General features: G+C 39.9%; 1 non-coding gene across 1 annotated transcript; it reads left to right on the top strand.

The window, feature by feature from the left end:
* The first annotated feature begins 435 nt into the window (after positions 1 to 435).
* Positions 436 to 508, top strand: TRNAR-CCU (transfer RNA arginine (anticodon CCU)). The gene has a single exon. It is a non-coding gene; the product is annotated as a tRNA-Arg (tRNA).
* Positions 509 to 14,849: the final 14,341 nt, after the last annotated feature.

Here is a 14,849-nt window from a genome sequence, read left to right as displayed (position 1 = left end):
AGACTATGAAGGATCTGAACTCAGTTAACAAGCTTGAATTAGCAAGCCTATATAAAATATGAAAGTGAAAGTGAAGCAGCTCAGTCGTGTCCGACTCTTTGTGACCCCATGGACTGAAGGCTACCAGGCTGGAGTGGGTTGCCATTTCCTTCTCCAGGGGATCTTCCTGACCCAGGGATCACACCCTGGTCCCCCACATTGCAGGTAGACGTTTTACCCTCTGAGCCGCCAGGGAAGCCCCATTTAGAGTCCAACAAATAGAGGTGACTTCCAACTAATGGGGCAATTACTAAAATTACTACTATTTCCAACTAATGGGGCCATGCATTATGGCATAAAGAAAATCTCAATAAATTCCAAAAGGACAATATCAGATAGGCTCAATCTTTCTCTACATGCAATAAAATTAGATATTAACAACAAAGAATAGGGACTTCCCTGGTGGTCCAGTGGCTAAGACTCTGCACCCCTAATGCAGGGGGCCCAGGTTCAATCCCTGGGTAGGGAACTAGATCCCACATGCTACAATGAAGATCAAAGATCCTGCATGCCACAACTAAGACCTAACCCAGCCAAATAAATAAATATATTTTAAAAAACAACAACAAAGAATAGACAAAAGGAGCTATGCATTAAGAAACTATAAATAATTTTTAAACTGCTAATTTATTCAATTTAAAGAAGAAGTAAAAACTGAAATTATGAAATATTTATGATTCAAAACCAAATAAACCATTATGACAAAATCTGTAGGATGAATATCTGCACTCACCCTTTTCGCCCCAGAGAAAAATCACCGTTGTGAATTTCATAAAATTAATTCCAGCCTCTCAAATTCTATATTTCAATTTTTGACTAGTGATAAGAAGGATTAAAACAAACTGATAAGATGGATTAAAACAAACTAATAAGACCAGATTGAAGAGAATAACAATTGGAAACATTCTTCATATATTTTTTTTCCATGTAAGTCAGCTATATTAACAAAGTGTTGAGTAGGAAATATCTTTAGGGACTCTGCGTCAAGGATGACAAAATATATATTTGTAATTTGTACAATTGCATTCATCTCACATGCTAGTAAAGTAATGCTCAAAATTCTTCAAGCAAGGCTTTAGCAATACATGAAACCGTGAACTTCCTGATGTTCAAGCTGGTTTTAGAAAAGGCAGAGGAACCAGAGATCAAATTGCTAACATCCGCTGGATCATGGAAAAAGCAAGAGAGTTCCAGAAAAACATCTATTTCTGCTTTATTGACTATGCCAAAGCCTTTGACTGTGTGGATCACAAGAAACTGTGGAAAATTCTGAAAGAGATGGGAATACCAGACCACCTAACCTGCCTCTTGAGAAATCTGTATGCAGGTCAGGAAGCAACAGTTAGAACTGGACATGGAACAACAGACTGGTTCCAAATAGGAAAAGGAGTACGTCAAGGCTGTGTATTGTCACCCTGCTTATTTAACTTATATGCAGAATACATCATGAAAAACTCTGGACTGGAAGAAACACAAGCTGGAATCAAGATTTCTGAGAGAAATATCAATAACCTCAGATTTGCAGATGACACTACCCTTATGGCAGAAAGTGAAGAGGAGCTAAAAAACCTCTTGATGAAAGTGAAAGTGGAGAGTGAAAAAGTTGGCTTAAAGCTCAACATTCAGAAAACGAAGATCATGGCATCTGGTCCCAACACTTCATGGGAAATAGATGGGGAAAGAGTGGAAACAGTGTCAGACTTTATTTTGGGGGGCTCCAAAGTCACTGCAGATGGTGACTGCAGCCATGAACTTAAAAGACGCTTACTCCTTGGAAGGAAAGTTATGACCAACCTAGATAGCATATTCAAAAGCAGAGACATTACTTTGACGACTAAGGTCCGTCTAGTCAAGGCTATGGTTTTTCCTGTGGTCATGTATGGATGTGAGAGTTGGACTGTGAAGAAGGCTGAGCGCTGAAGAATTGATGGTTTTGAACTGTGGTGTTGGAGAAGACTCTTGAGAGTCCCTTGAACTGCAAGGAGATCCAACCAGTCCATTCTGAAGGAGATCAGCCCTTGGATTTCTTTGGAAGGAATGATGCGTAAGCTGAAACTCCCATACTTTGGCTACCTCATGCGAAGAGTTGACTCACTGGAAGAGACTTTGATGCTGGGAGGGATTGGGGGCAGGAGGCGAAGGGGATGACAGAGGATGAGCTGGCTGGATGGCATCACTGACTCGACGGACGTGAGTCTGAGTGAACTCCGGGAGTTGGATATGGACAGGGAGGCCTGGTGTGCTGTGATTCATGGGGTTGCAAAGAGTCGGACACGACTCAGCGATTGAACTGAAGTGAACTGAACTGAATTTGTACATCATAACTGAAAATAACTGATATATTTTTATTGCCCTAAGTATTTAACCTCTCACTTAAAAGTATGAAAAAATTGCATTGGTACTGTCCAGTTGAATTAAATTTTACTCTATATGGATAAAACCCATAATTATTTACTTTCCAGTATTTCTGGGATGAATGCATTCATAACTCAATTCATGATGCCAAATCTACAGAGCAATTTCCTCAACTTAGTGAGTGGAAAATTATTGATTCATAATTCCCTAATTTCTCAAGCACCATCAGCCAATTCCAGCTCTTTGCAACCCCGTGGACTGTAGCCTGCCAGGCTCCTCTGTCCATGGAATTCCCCAGACAGGAATAATGGAGTGGGTTGCCATTCCCTTCTCTAGGGAGACCTTTCCGATCGAGAGATCAAACCCAGGTCTCCCAAATTCTTGGCAGATTGTTTATCATCTGAGACACCAGGGAAGCCCTTTTCAAACACCATAACTTATCCTAATCTTACATTACCTCATTGTAAACTTCCCTAAACAGCCCATAGGCATTCTTCATCATTATGCTCAAAACAAGAGCAAAGTAAAATTTATGCTCTCCTTTGATATCACTTAATCCTTATTCTCCCAGTAGGAAAAGATGGAAAAGCTTATTCACTGGTCAATAATTACTTCTATATTCTGTGTACCCTTAACTAGGATTTGACACCTCTTTTAGGGTACACCAGTCACAGGACTTTTTATCTTCATGAGAGGGCTGTTCCTAATTTTTCCTGTGATGAAATGGGAGACCTTTGAATAGTCTGAGTAAATAATCCTTTAAATCAGGGTAGAAAAAAAGAGGTAGAAAAAAGGTATATACTAGGAAAGTTAAATATAGCACAGCCTGTTTTCTAAGAAGAAAAGCAGCCGATAAGAATAGCTGCATGGGCATCATTTATTCTGCACCACTTTCTAGGGTTTTAATACTGTGTGCTTCAGGAGGCTCTATACAGCAGTATGCTCTATATAACTCATCCATCTCCTTGGCAGGCTTTAACAGTTTTGAGACTCTACATTTCTGTTTGATGTACTCTAAGTCCTCAATTTCTGAATGTTGAGCTTTAAGCCAAGTTTTTCACTCTCCTCTTTCATCAACAGGCTTTTTAGCTCCTCTTCACTTTCTGCCATGAGGGTGGTGTCATCTGCATGTCTGAGGTTATTGATATTTCACCCGGCAATCTTGATTCCAGCTTGTGTTTCTTCCAGTCCAGCGTTTCTCATGATGTACTCTGCATAAAAGTTAAATAAGCAGGGTGACAGTATACAGCCTTGACGCACTCCTTTTCCTATTTGGAACCAGTCTGTTGTTCCATGTCCAGTTCTAACTGTTGTTTCCTGACCTGCATACAGATTTCTCAAGAGGCAGGTCAGGTGGTCTGGTATTCCCATCTCTTTCAGAATTTTCCACAGTTTCTTGTGATCCACACAGTCAAAGGCTTTGGCATAGTCAATAAAGCAGAAATAGATGTTTTTCTGGAACTATCTTGCTTTTTCCATGGATGAGGGAACAGTAGAAACAGTGTCAGACTTTACTTTTTGGGGCTCCAAAATCACTGCAGATGGTGACTGCAGCCATGAAATTAAAAGACACTTACTCCTTGGAAGAAAAGTTATGACCAACCTAGATAGCATATTCAAAAGCAGAGACATTACTTTGACGACTAAGGTCCGTCTAGTCAAGGCTATGGTTTTTCCTGTGGTCATGTATGGATGTGAGAGTTGGACTGTGATGAAGGCTGAGCGCCAAAGAATTGATGGTTTTGAACTGTGGTGTTGGAGAAGACTCTTGAGAGTCCCTTGGACTGCAAGGAGATCCAACCAGTCCATTCTGAAGGAGATCAACCCTGGGATTTTTTTGGAAGGAATGATGCGTAAGCTGAAACTCCAGTACTTTGGCCACCTCATGCGAAGAGTTGACTCATTGGAAAAGACTCTGATGCTGGGAGGGCATGGGGGCAGGAGGAGAAGGGGATGACCGAGGATGAGATGGCTGGATGGCATCACGGACTCGATGGACGTGAGTCTGAGTGAACTCCGGCAGTTGGTGATGGACAGGGAGGCCTGGCGTGCTGCGATTCATGGGGTCACAAAGAGTCGGACACGACTGAGCGACTGAACTGAACTTAACTGAACTGAACTGAAGTCCTCAATTTAACTCATACTTGTCTTTTATTCAACACTCCTTTGAAATAAAATCTCCACCTTCTCTCCTTAACTAAATCTTACCTAACTTTCTAAGTACAGGTTAAATCTCACCTCCTTGAACCTTTTTCTCATCTTACCCAGGAATCACTGTCTTTGCTGAATTCTGAAGTCGCTTTTTAGGGGCAATAAATGCACTGTGAACAAGTCATAGGAGGAACACAAAGATAAGACATTGCCCCTTTACCTCATTCATGCTCACCTTGCCCATTCCTATCTGTTTAGACAAATGAAGTGAAAGGGCATTCCTGTCTATTTAGGCAAATGAAATGAAAGAAAAATATACCATGGTAGAAGAAACACTGCCAGTAATTAACTGCCTGAGAATTTAGAGAAGAGAGAAATCACCAAGCCCTGAGGTAGTTTGAAAAATATATGCCAAGAAGACACTGGAACTAGTGCTAAGGGAATGGGTAGAATTTATATAGATGCAAAAGAGGGCATTATAAGTGGACAAGACAGAAGTAAATGAAGAATTGAGATAGGAAGAAAAAAAAAAAAAAGGTATGTTCCAGGAGCAGGAAATAGGAAAAACTCTGAACACTGTTCTTTCATATGCCTGATCCTATACTTCACCATAGTAGGTGCTCAGAATACATCATTGAGTGAACAGAGAAAGTTGATAATATTTTTACCGATAATAATCTGCCATTCAGTTAATACGTGAACAGAAGATAGCTTTGTGTTAAGGAAGTATGAGAGCATTAAATTGCCACAAACATGAAATGTCAGCTTGCTATCATATCTCAATGATAGGCAGTATTATTAAGATAAACTAAAGGGATTTACCTTTAAAATTTTAGTTGAAATGAATAATAAAATATAAATATCATTGAAATCATTAACATTGCTAATGGTTGTTCTCTATATTTGGTGGTCCAAGATACCAATATTAAAGCCAAATATCTATAAAACTCTATGCAGTGTATTTCAGCATACTTCATTTTTATTACAAATGGTGACCTTTTTGATTTCTGAAAACTCTTCTTTGGAGAGACTACTTCATTTTGTCTCTACAAATAAGAACTTATATACTCAATTAACCACTGACGGGACTTCTTGTTTCTGTGAGAGCACTAAGCGACTACAAGAAGAACACATCCAGTAATGTTTTGCAGAACCATCATTCCACAGTTGTTTGAGGCATTATCACAAGGTCCTTGAGTGACAGGTTTTTATTCTGCTGAAATCTGTAACATGTATCAGCAAGGGCTGGGATAGCTGCTGTGGACCTGTGGGGCTTGCTCCCTCATGCTGGTCTTTGAGCAACAAACCAATCCCATCAAAGCTTTTTTTCTCCCTAAGTGTCAGACAAGTGACTCAGTTTTGAAAAACCTAACCATCCAGTGGCTTAATTTCATTAACAAAATAAACTGGTGTGTGCTATGTGAGTGTGCAATACATATGTGTTATGGATGCAGGAGCTGAGATGGTGGTTTACAAACTATAAAAATTCATATTTAAAAACAAAACATGGGACTTCCCTGGTGGTCCAGTGGCTAAGATTCTGAGCTCCCAATGCAGGGAGTCTGGTTTCCATCCTAGCTCAGGGAAGTAGATCCCACATGCTACAACAAAAGACCCTGCATACTGCAATGAAGGCTGAAGATATCACATGCCCCAACTAAGACCTGGCACAGCCAAATCAATCAATCAATAACTTTTTAAATAAAAAATAAAAACAAAACAAGAAAACTAGATCACAGGGAACATAAACTAATATGTCCAAACTATGATTGCCTGTGGCGAAGATGTCACGTTTTCCTCCATTTAAAGGCATCTTCGATGAGGTCAGTTTCTTCCCTCCCATGAGTAACTTTTTGTGGCCCTTACATAACAACACAGAGACGAATAAGAAAGTTTAATATTAAATGAAAGAGATGAGAAGAGAATTATTTCTCACTAAGAAAGAGGAAAGCTCTTGTCCTACAGTTGAACAAATGAACTGAAGTGTTTTGTTGAGTTAAACACAGGGTTAGTTAATTCACACAAAGGTACCTGGAAACATAAAGAGATTTTTAGAGATGTCATCCTCAAGGAATACTTATGAGAGAGAAAAAAATGCAAGTGAAATTAAGTTGGAAGAGAAAATTAATACATACAATTGCAACAACAGACCAGCTAATGTCGGTCTTAAAACTGAGTTATGAGAATTGTATAAAAGCTGAACATGCCTTAATTAATACAAGTGAAAATGAAGTGACTCACATTCTGCCCCTAAATGTACCAAGAGTCACCTAGTGAAGAGCATGCTCCAAACAGTACAGAAATAGAGATGGGCAGGGTGCAAAGTTTATAACTTCCCCCTCACAGCTGATCATCCTTAAACACATTGTGTTCTGAATTCTAAGTAGGCATAAGTGTCGGGAGCCACGTTAGGCATTACTGACAAAATGGAGGCACGGCTCTCGTCTCATTCCACAGGCACGGACCTGGGATGAAGGAGTTAGGTCTTGTAATTCTGACTTGTTTTTTCCTCTCCTCAGCTGAGTTGACTGAAAAGGAATATTAAGGTGCTTATTGTTCTTGAGAGGAGCATGAGAAGGCACAAAGCCTTCTGCAGCTGTGCTCAGAGAATAATTCATAAAGTTAATCATTGACATTTGTTCAGGGACTTTTACAAAAGAGTGTTCTAGGATGAGCACATAGGCCTCAGCTTGAGGCCATGGGAGGGATTGATATCTGAAGCCTATTTGTGAGGAAAATGTTTATGGCAAAGGAGTTTACTGAATTTAGGGCTTAGAAATAATTAAAATATTTAGAAGTTAAAGATTTAAGGAATGTTGTAAAGTTAGCATAGCTTATAGAAGTTAGGAATTTTTAGAGACACTATAGCTAGAAGCCTTTTTAAGAGATAGTGAGCTCAGGATGTTAGGGACAAACAGGATTTAGGAAGATAAGTAGTAAACTGAGGAATGTAGCATGAGTTACAATGTAATCACAAGTTAACTATAGGATACATTAGAGGAAGTAGATAATAGATGGTAAGGCTGATTCCGAGAGAATCACTGAAGCAGGAACTCTGTTTGAAGAGCAACAGTGATTTATGGAGATAATAAATCTGGGTGAGGGGGAACTGAAAATGTCAAACTTCTGACCTAATGCTTTTGTAAAAGTATAAAAGAGAATCTTAGACTTGAAATAAATAAGCAGTCCGAGAAAACTGAGAGGCTGTCTCATTACTCGCCGACACCATTCATCTCTTCAGGTTGAATCCCTGGCTGCTGGAGCTGGACTCTGGCACATAAGATAAGAAAACCCTCCTAGATCCTGTTCTAGATACATCTCTCTTTATCTCTTTATCACAAAGGCCAGCACTCTCTAGAATCTCAGAATTTTCCAGGTGTCTGAAAACAAGGAGGAAACAATTTTGCTTTGACAGTCAACTGACATCTATATAACTCTTTATGTCAATTATTTCTCCAGTTGTGGAAAGATAATCAATTTTAAATGAAGCCATAATTCTAGCATTCATGGTCCTTTTTTTCCTTCTAAGTTTTTGGCTTGGATCAGTTACCCAGATTTAAATGCCACAGCCCTTGATCTGTCCTCCCACACTCTTCATATCACAAGGCCAAGAGTACAAGTAGCTGCCCAGAGCAAATAGCTCCTGCATGTTTCCTCACACATCCCCAAATCCCATGGAAACCAGGCCAAAAGGATCCAAGAAACTACAAGAGAGGGCATTTAAAAACAATCTAACAAAACAGGTACCTTTTCTTATCTATGTTACCACCATTGTGCTTGTGCTCATGAAAGTGGTGAGGGGATGAGGAAAGGCCTTATTTTCTATGTTGGTTATCGGCAATGTAGTTTAAGGGATTTTTTCTCCCCCACAAAACACACAATTGAAAGAGGAAAGTCCTTCAATAGAGGGCCAATTGTGATTGTTAGTTTTAAGTGTCAACTTGACTGAATTAAGGGACTCCCTGATAGCTGGCAAAGCATTATTTCTGGGTGTGTCTGTGAGAGTGTTTCTGGAAGAGATTGACATTCAAATCAGTAGGCTAAATAAAATTCCCCTCACCAAGGCAGGTGGGCAGCATCCAACCCACTGAAGGCCTGAGTGGAACACAAAGGGGGATGAAGGGCAAGTTCACTCTGTCATCTTGAGTTGAGACACCCGTCCTCTCCTGCCCTTGATGCTGGTACTCCTGGTTCTTAGGCCTTTAGAGTCAGAATGAATTTTACCACCAAGTTTCCTGGTTCTCTAGCTTGCAGGCAGCATATCAGGAACTTCTCAGCTCCCATAATTGGATGCGCCAATTCCTATGATATCTATATATCTCTCCAGCCAATTCCTATGATATCTATCTGTCTATCCTACTGATTCTGTTTGCTGCTTCTGCTGCTAAGTCGCTTCAGTTGTGTCCGACTCTGTGCGACCCCATAGACAGCAGCCCACCAGGCTCCTCTGTCCCTGGGATTCTCCAGGCAAGAATACTGGAGTGGGTTGCCATTTCCTTCTCCAATGCATGAAAGTGAAAGTGAAGTCTCTCAGTCGTGCCCGACTCTTAGCGACCCCATGGACTGCAGCCTACCAGGCTCCTCCATCCATGGGATTTTCCAGGCAAGTGTACTGGAGTGGATTGCCATTGTCTTCTCCTCTGTTTCTCTGGAGAATCCTAAATAATACACCAATGCTTTTGTGGGATATAAAAAGCATGTTTTTTTTTTTTTTATATCACCTGGTGATATATTTTTAGAAGATTAACCCCAAACTTCAAAGGTATAAAATGATAGCAGGAAGGAATGGTTGTCTTCAAGTTTTTAAAATTTCCATAGGGAAGACATAAAAACTCACCATAGACTTTTATAAAATATCAATTATTAGATTGTACATTCTGACAGTAAACCTCAAATTCATCTTTTGAAAACCTGAGCTTAAGAGTGATTAGCCATAGGACTTGGAAATGTGGGAACAGAACTTCACTGAAGAGTCAAAAATCAAACTTGTCGAGAACAAAATCTCTCTTTCCCAACCCAAACAATTTCCCTCAGAGACAGCGCTAACACAGTATCCTTAAAGGAGAAAATGAGAATATGAAGGGCAAAATCTCTAAAAGGAATTTCCTGCTTTCACACCAAGACTCTGCTGACTACATTGACGGTGTGCAGAAAATGAAAATGGGAATCCTTTGGGTTGATTGGGGAGAGGCACATGGAGTACCAGTCTGGGAAAATAGCAGCCGTACTCATGGACCAAAGACTGAGCACACTCAGTAGAAATATAAGCATAGCTGGCATTGACCAAGGTCATACCACACACTGGCTACTTCATACCAGCATTTGATCATTTAACTCTTATGGAAACTATCTGAAAGAGATATTTTAATTTCCATTTTAAAATGAGGAGACAGAGGCGTCAAGAGACTAACCTGTCAAGCTAACTTTAGAGGTTAACACAACTAGCAAATGACAGAGTCTGGAGTCAGCCCATATCTTTCTGACTCCTCCCTTTAAGCAACTCTACCTTCCTGTGTTGATACTGACTCTTCACTCCCAGGGCTTTACAGCCTCTTCTTTCACAGACATTCAAAAACAATGCCACGCTTAACTCATTCAGTTGTAAAAATCACAGAGGCTCTCTCTAGAGAAAGCCAAAATACCAGTATGAAAAATGGAATTCACAATCTGACAGTTTGCCATGTCTGAAGAGGTGAATGCTACCATCTTTATTTGCTAATATATCCCATTCCTAAAAGTGTTGTATAGCTGCTAATTTCTGTTTAAATTAAAATGAAAAAAAAAAGGGTTTCAAAACTGTTAACAATATCATGACAGTGCTTCAAATAATTTCTTAGATTGAGAAGTCTCAAAACCAGAGTTGGAAATAACTAGTTCGAATGCTTTTTAAGAAAATAATTCACAGCCCGGAACTGTGAAGTTCTAGATTGTCCTTTGGCAGAGGGAAGCAGAGAAATAATCTATTATAACCCACACCTCAACCTCCCTGTCCTATGCTTCTGGCCTAATAGCAGTAACATCTCTCTCCTCCTTAAAACATCTGAACACCTCTATGTTCTGTCAGTTTGCTAATTACTATAATTGTATCTCTGCAATCATTTTCTTCCTGCTCCCTGTCTGTTGCAACCACTGGTATCCTAGTTCAGATCCTTCTTAATCCTTACCTCTGAAGTGGCTTCCTTCCCTGTTTCCAGTTCTTCCTACTCTATTTATGTTAAGCCAGAGTTTTATCTACTAAAGCACATCAGTCTATTAACACAAAACACACAGATCATCTTCTAAACTTTCAGTGATTCCCTATTGCCAAACCAGAAACAAGCAAAAACAGTACAAAACAAACTGCAAAGCAAAGTTCTCAGTTTTGTGTTAAAGGCCTCCCGTGATCTGGTCACTGTTCTTTTTTCCAGACAAGATGGCTTCCCAATATCCCATCCCCTGCACCCTATTCTGCAGTCAAAGAAGGCAATGCAATAGGTCCCTAAAACAACACCTTGCATCTCCTCCTAGAGCTTTTTTTTGCTTCAAATTACTGTAAAGTGAAATGAAAGTGATTTCAGAAATGAATGAAAGTGAAAGTTGCTCAATCGTGTCCAACTCTTTGCGACCCCATGGACTATACAGTCCATGGAATTCTCTAGGCCAGAATAATCGCATTCTCCTCCTAGCTCTTTTTTTTTTTTTTTTTTTTTTTGCTTCAAATTACTGTAAGTTCTGGGCTTCCCTCATAGCTCAGTTGGTGAAGAATCTGCCTGCAATGCAGGAGACCCTGGTTCAGTTCCTGGGTCGGGAAGATCCCCTGGAGAAGGGATAAGCTACCCACTCCAGTATTCCTGGGCTTCCCTTGTGGCCCAGCTGATAAAGAATCTGCCTGCAGTGAGGGAGACCTGGGTTCAATTCCTGGGTTGGGAAGATCCCCTGGGGAACGAAAAGGCAACCCACTCAGGTATTCTGGCCTGAAGAATTCCGTGAACTGTATACTCCATGGGGTAACTGTAAGTTCTGTTAAAATAGAAACTTTGTTTGGTGTACTATAAATATCTGTTAAATGAATGAGTGAATGAATGTGGTGTCCTCCCTGTTGCAATGTTCTTTTCTTCCATCCTTACCTGTCTATGTATTCAATACTATCAATTCACTCCATATATCATTTAAATGATTCCTCATCCACAGTCCTTCCCTGATGATCCTCACAGAGTCTGTCCCTTGACTATGTCTGCTCTTCCATTGATTGGCTTTTCTCTGTTTTAACACTTCCACTGGCTGCCTCAGATTACAGGCCCTCCAGCCTCTTGTTCTTCTGCTAGAAAAGCCCCCAAAGAGCAGAGGTAAACATTGTGTTTCAAGCATGGGGCCTGGCACATAGTAGGAACTCAAAAGAATAACAATCATCATGTGTTAAATTGAAGCTTATTAACAACAGACAGGCCACACAGTGCATTCCTGTGTACAAGGTTTTTATTTGTATAAAATTTTTTATCTTCAGGGACAAAATGTGTAACATACAAATATATGTATATATAAAAATCAAGGATTTATATACATAAATACAAATTTATATATAGATATATGTATATATCCAAATCAATGCATCTGGTCCCATCACTTCATAGCAAATAGATGGAGAAAAAAATGGAAACAGTGACAGACTTTATTTTCTTGGGCTCCAAAATCAATGTGGACATTGACTACAGTCATAAAATTAAAAGACACTTGCTCTTTGGAAGAAAAGCTATGATAAACCTAGACAGCATATTAAAAAGCGGAGAGATTACTTTGCTGACAAAGGTCCATGTAGTCAAACTCTGGTTTTTCCAGTAGTCACGTACGGATATGAGAGTTGGACCATAAAGAAGGCTGAGCACCAAAGAATTGATGCTTTTGAACTATAGTGCTGGAGGACTCTTGAGAGTCCCTTGGACATCAAGATCAAACCACTCAATCCTAAAGGAAATCAACCCTGAATGTTGCCTGGAAGGACTGATGCTGAAGCTGAAGCTCAATGCTTTGGCCACCTGATGTGAAGAGCTGACTCATTGGAAAAGACCCTGACGCTGGGAATAACTGATGGCAGTAGGAGAAGGGGGCAATGGAGGATGAGATGGTTGGATGGCATCATTGACTCAATGGATATGAGTTTGAGCAAACTCTGGGAGGTAGTGAAGGACAGGGAGGCCTGGTGTGCTGCAGTCCATGGGGTCCTAAAGAGTCGAACATGACTGACTGACTGAACAACAAAATCAAGGATCAGTAAAATTCCCCTGAAAAGAGCCAGATAAAATTTTAGGCTTTGAACCATAAGCTCTTATGAACCATAAGATCTGTTATTTTTATGACAAATATAGTCACAGACATATAAACAAATGCACATGACTGTACTTCAATAAAACTTTATTTATAAAAGCAGGCAGTGGGCCTGGAAAGGGACTAGGATGTCACTCTGACATTAAGAATTATTTTGAGCTGAAGGCATTTGATTTCCAGAAATTCCTTATCAGCCTAAAAGCAGAACCTTCCACAGTAACTCAACTGTCAAAAATCTCTCCACAGGAGCAACTCTAATCTCTTCTTTGGGAGAGGGAAAGTTGATACCACGCTCAAACAGACAATGTCATAAACTATAGTAACTCCTATCTATTCCTAAGGGCTCATTTATCTTTCCAAAAAGTCATTTGTGTTTCCATTAGTACTCTTTCTCTGCCCCCACCCCTTTCTAAGAAGTCATCTGTCCTCACAGAGGTACCCCTCTGCCTATTCCCTATTCATATGATATGTAAGCTCCAAATTTTAGCCATCACATTTTTCTGTGAACTACTGTATACCTATGTGTAAAGATTTTTTTTTTTCTTGCCTGTCTTTTGTCAGTTTAATTTGCAGGTCTCTGAGTACTGAACATAAGAGGATAGATAAAAAGTTTTTCTCCTCAAAAGTTGGATTTGGCCCAAGGGGCATAGTTTTCCAACCCTGTATTGAATCACAACAAATTAGCAGGAACAATGGCTGCTGTGTTTCTTCAGATTCTCCGTTCACTGAAGCAAACAAAACTCTGTTTCCAATTAAGATCAAAACACACTCATTCCTGTACTTCAATAAAGGTCTTCTCAGTGTTGATGACTATGTTCCTGCTGGAGGGATGCAAAAATAAATATGTGAAAAGTTACTTGTAAGCATCCAGTACATAAATATTTGGCATTTTGTAATATCATTTCATTCTCCTCTATTTCCCAATTTATATCCTGTTGATTTTTGAAATTTGTTAACTTTTTGGCATTGAAAATAGATTCAGTTTTCAGAGTGATGTGCCATTCTTGACATATATAACATTTTCCCTGTCTAAAGAATTCTTTTTTAATTAAGGGGGAAAGCAAATAAAAATAAATCAAAAATTCTGAACTAAATATTCATTATGGTCTTGATTATATAACAAATGTTCACAGAATTAGTAAGTGAATACTCAGTATTACAGAGAAAATTTTTGTTTCAATGGAGAACTCTGCATCTTTTATATCACAACTCTGGTCCTGTTCATTGTCTTTGAACTATTCTGCATCTCTTTGTAAATTATAGGTAACTGATAAATATACAAACTCCATCTTGTCTGAGATTAAGTATTGAGACTTAACTTCCACTCCCTCTAGAGAAACCAGTTTGGGGTCTTACTTGCAGACTGGACTGGATTCTATTACTTTGCCCAAATTGTCCATTCTTCCAGTTTTCTTCAAAATCTGGCTACAACCCTCCAAACTAACATACCCAGTTTTTCTCCCTCCTGCTTGACTCAGAGTCACCAAGAACTAAAACTTGGCTACCCAGATCCCTGTTCAGACTCTGGGCTTCCTTGCAGCTGGCCTTTTCCCCCTAGGACCTGAAGAAACCTTGCAAACTAAATCACCAAGACTCCATATAAACTTTGAAGGACTCACTATTGCAGCAGTGATCAGGCATGGGGTAGAATTCTGCATAGACAGGCCATTGCCTGGACCACTAAGGAAGTCCAGTGAAATGATCAGGTCATGCGCCCCTTATATAAGAGGTAACCAAGACTATGGACAACATGGCCAAGAGCATGACCATACTAACTTGACAGCTTCAAGAAAGGCAATGAACTTTGCTGCCTAATTGACTGGTGCTCACCTAATTCTAGGATCACTCTAGTGGCTCAGACGGTAAAGAGTCTGTCTGCTATGCAGAAGACCCAGGTTCGATCCCTGGGTTGGGAAGATCCCCTGGAGAAGGAAATGGCAGCCCACTCCAGTATTCTTGCCTGGAAAATCCCATGGATCTCGGAGCCTGGTAGGCTACCGTCC

The sequence above is a fragment of the Capricornis sumatraensis genome, chromosome X (genome assembly GCF_032405125.1).
Source record: "Capricornis sumatraensis isolate serow.1 chromosome X, serow.2, whole genome shotgun sequence".
In the NCBI taxonomy this organism is placed as follows: Eukaryota; Metazoa; Chordata; class Mammalia; order Artiodactyla; family Bovidae; genus Capricornis; species Capricornis sumatraensis.
Note: the sequence above shows the minus strand (reverse complement) of the source record. Positions and strands in the feature narration are given on the sequence as shown.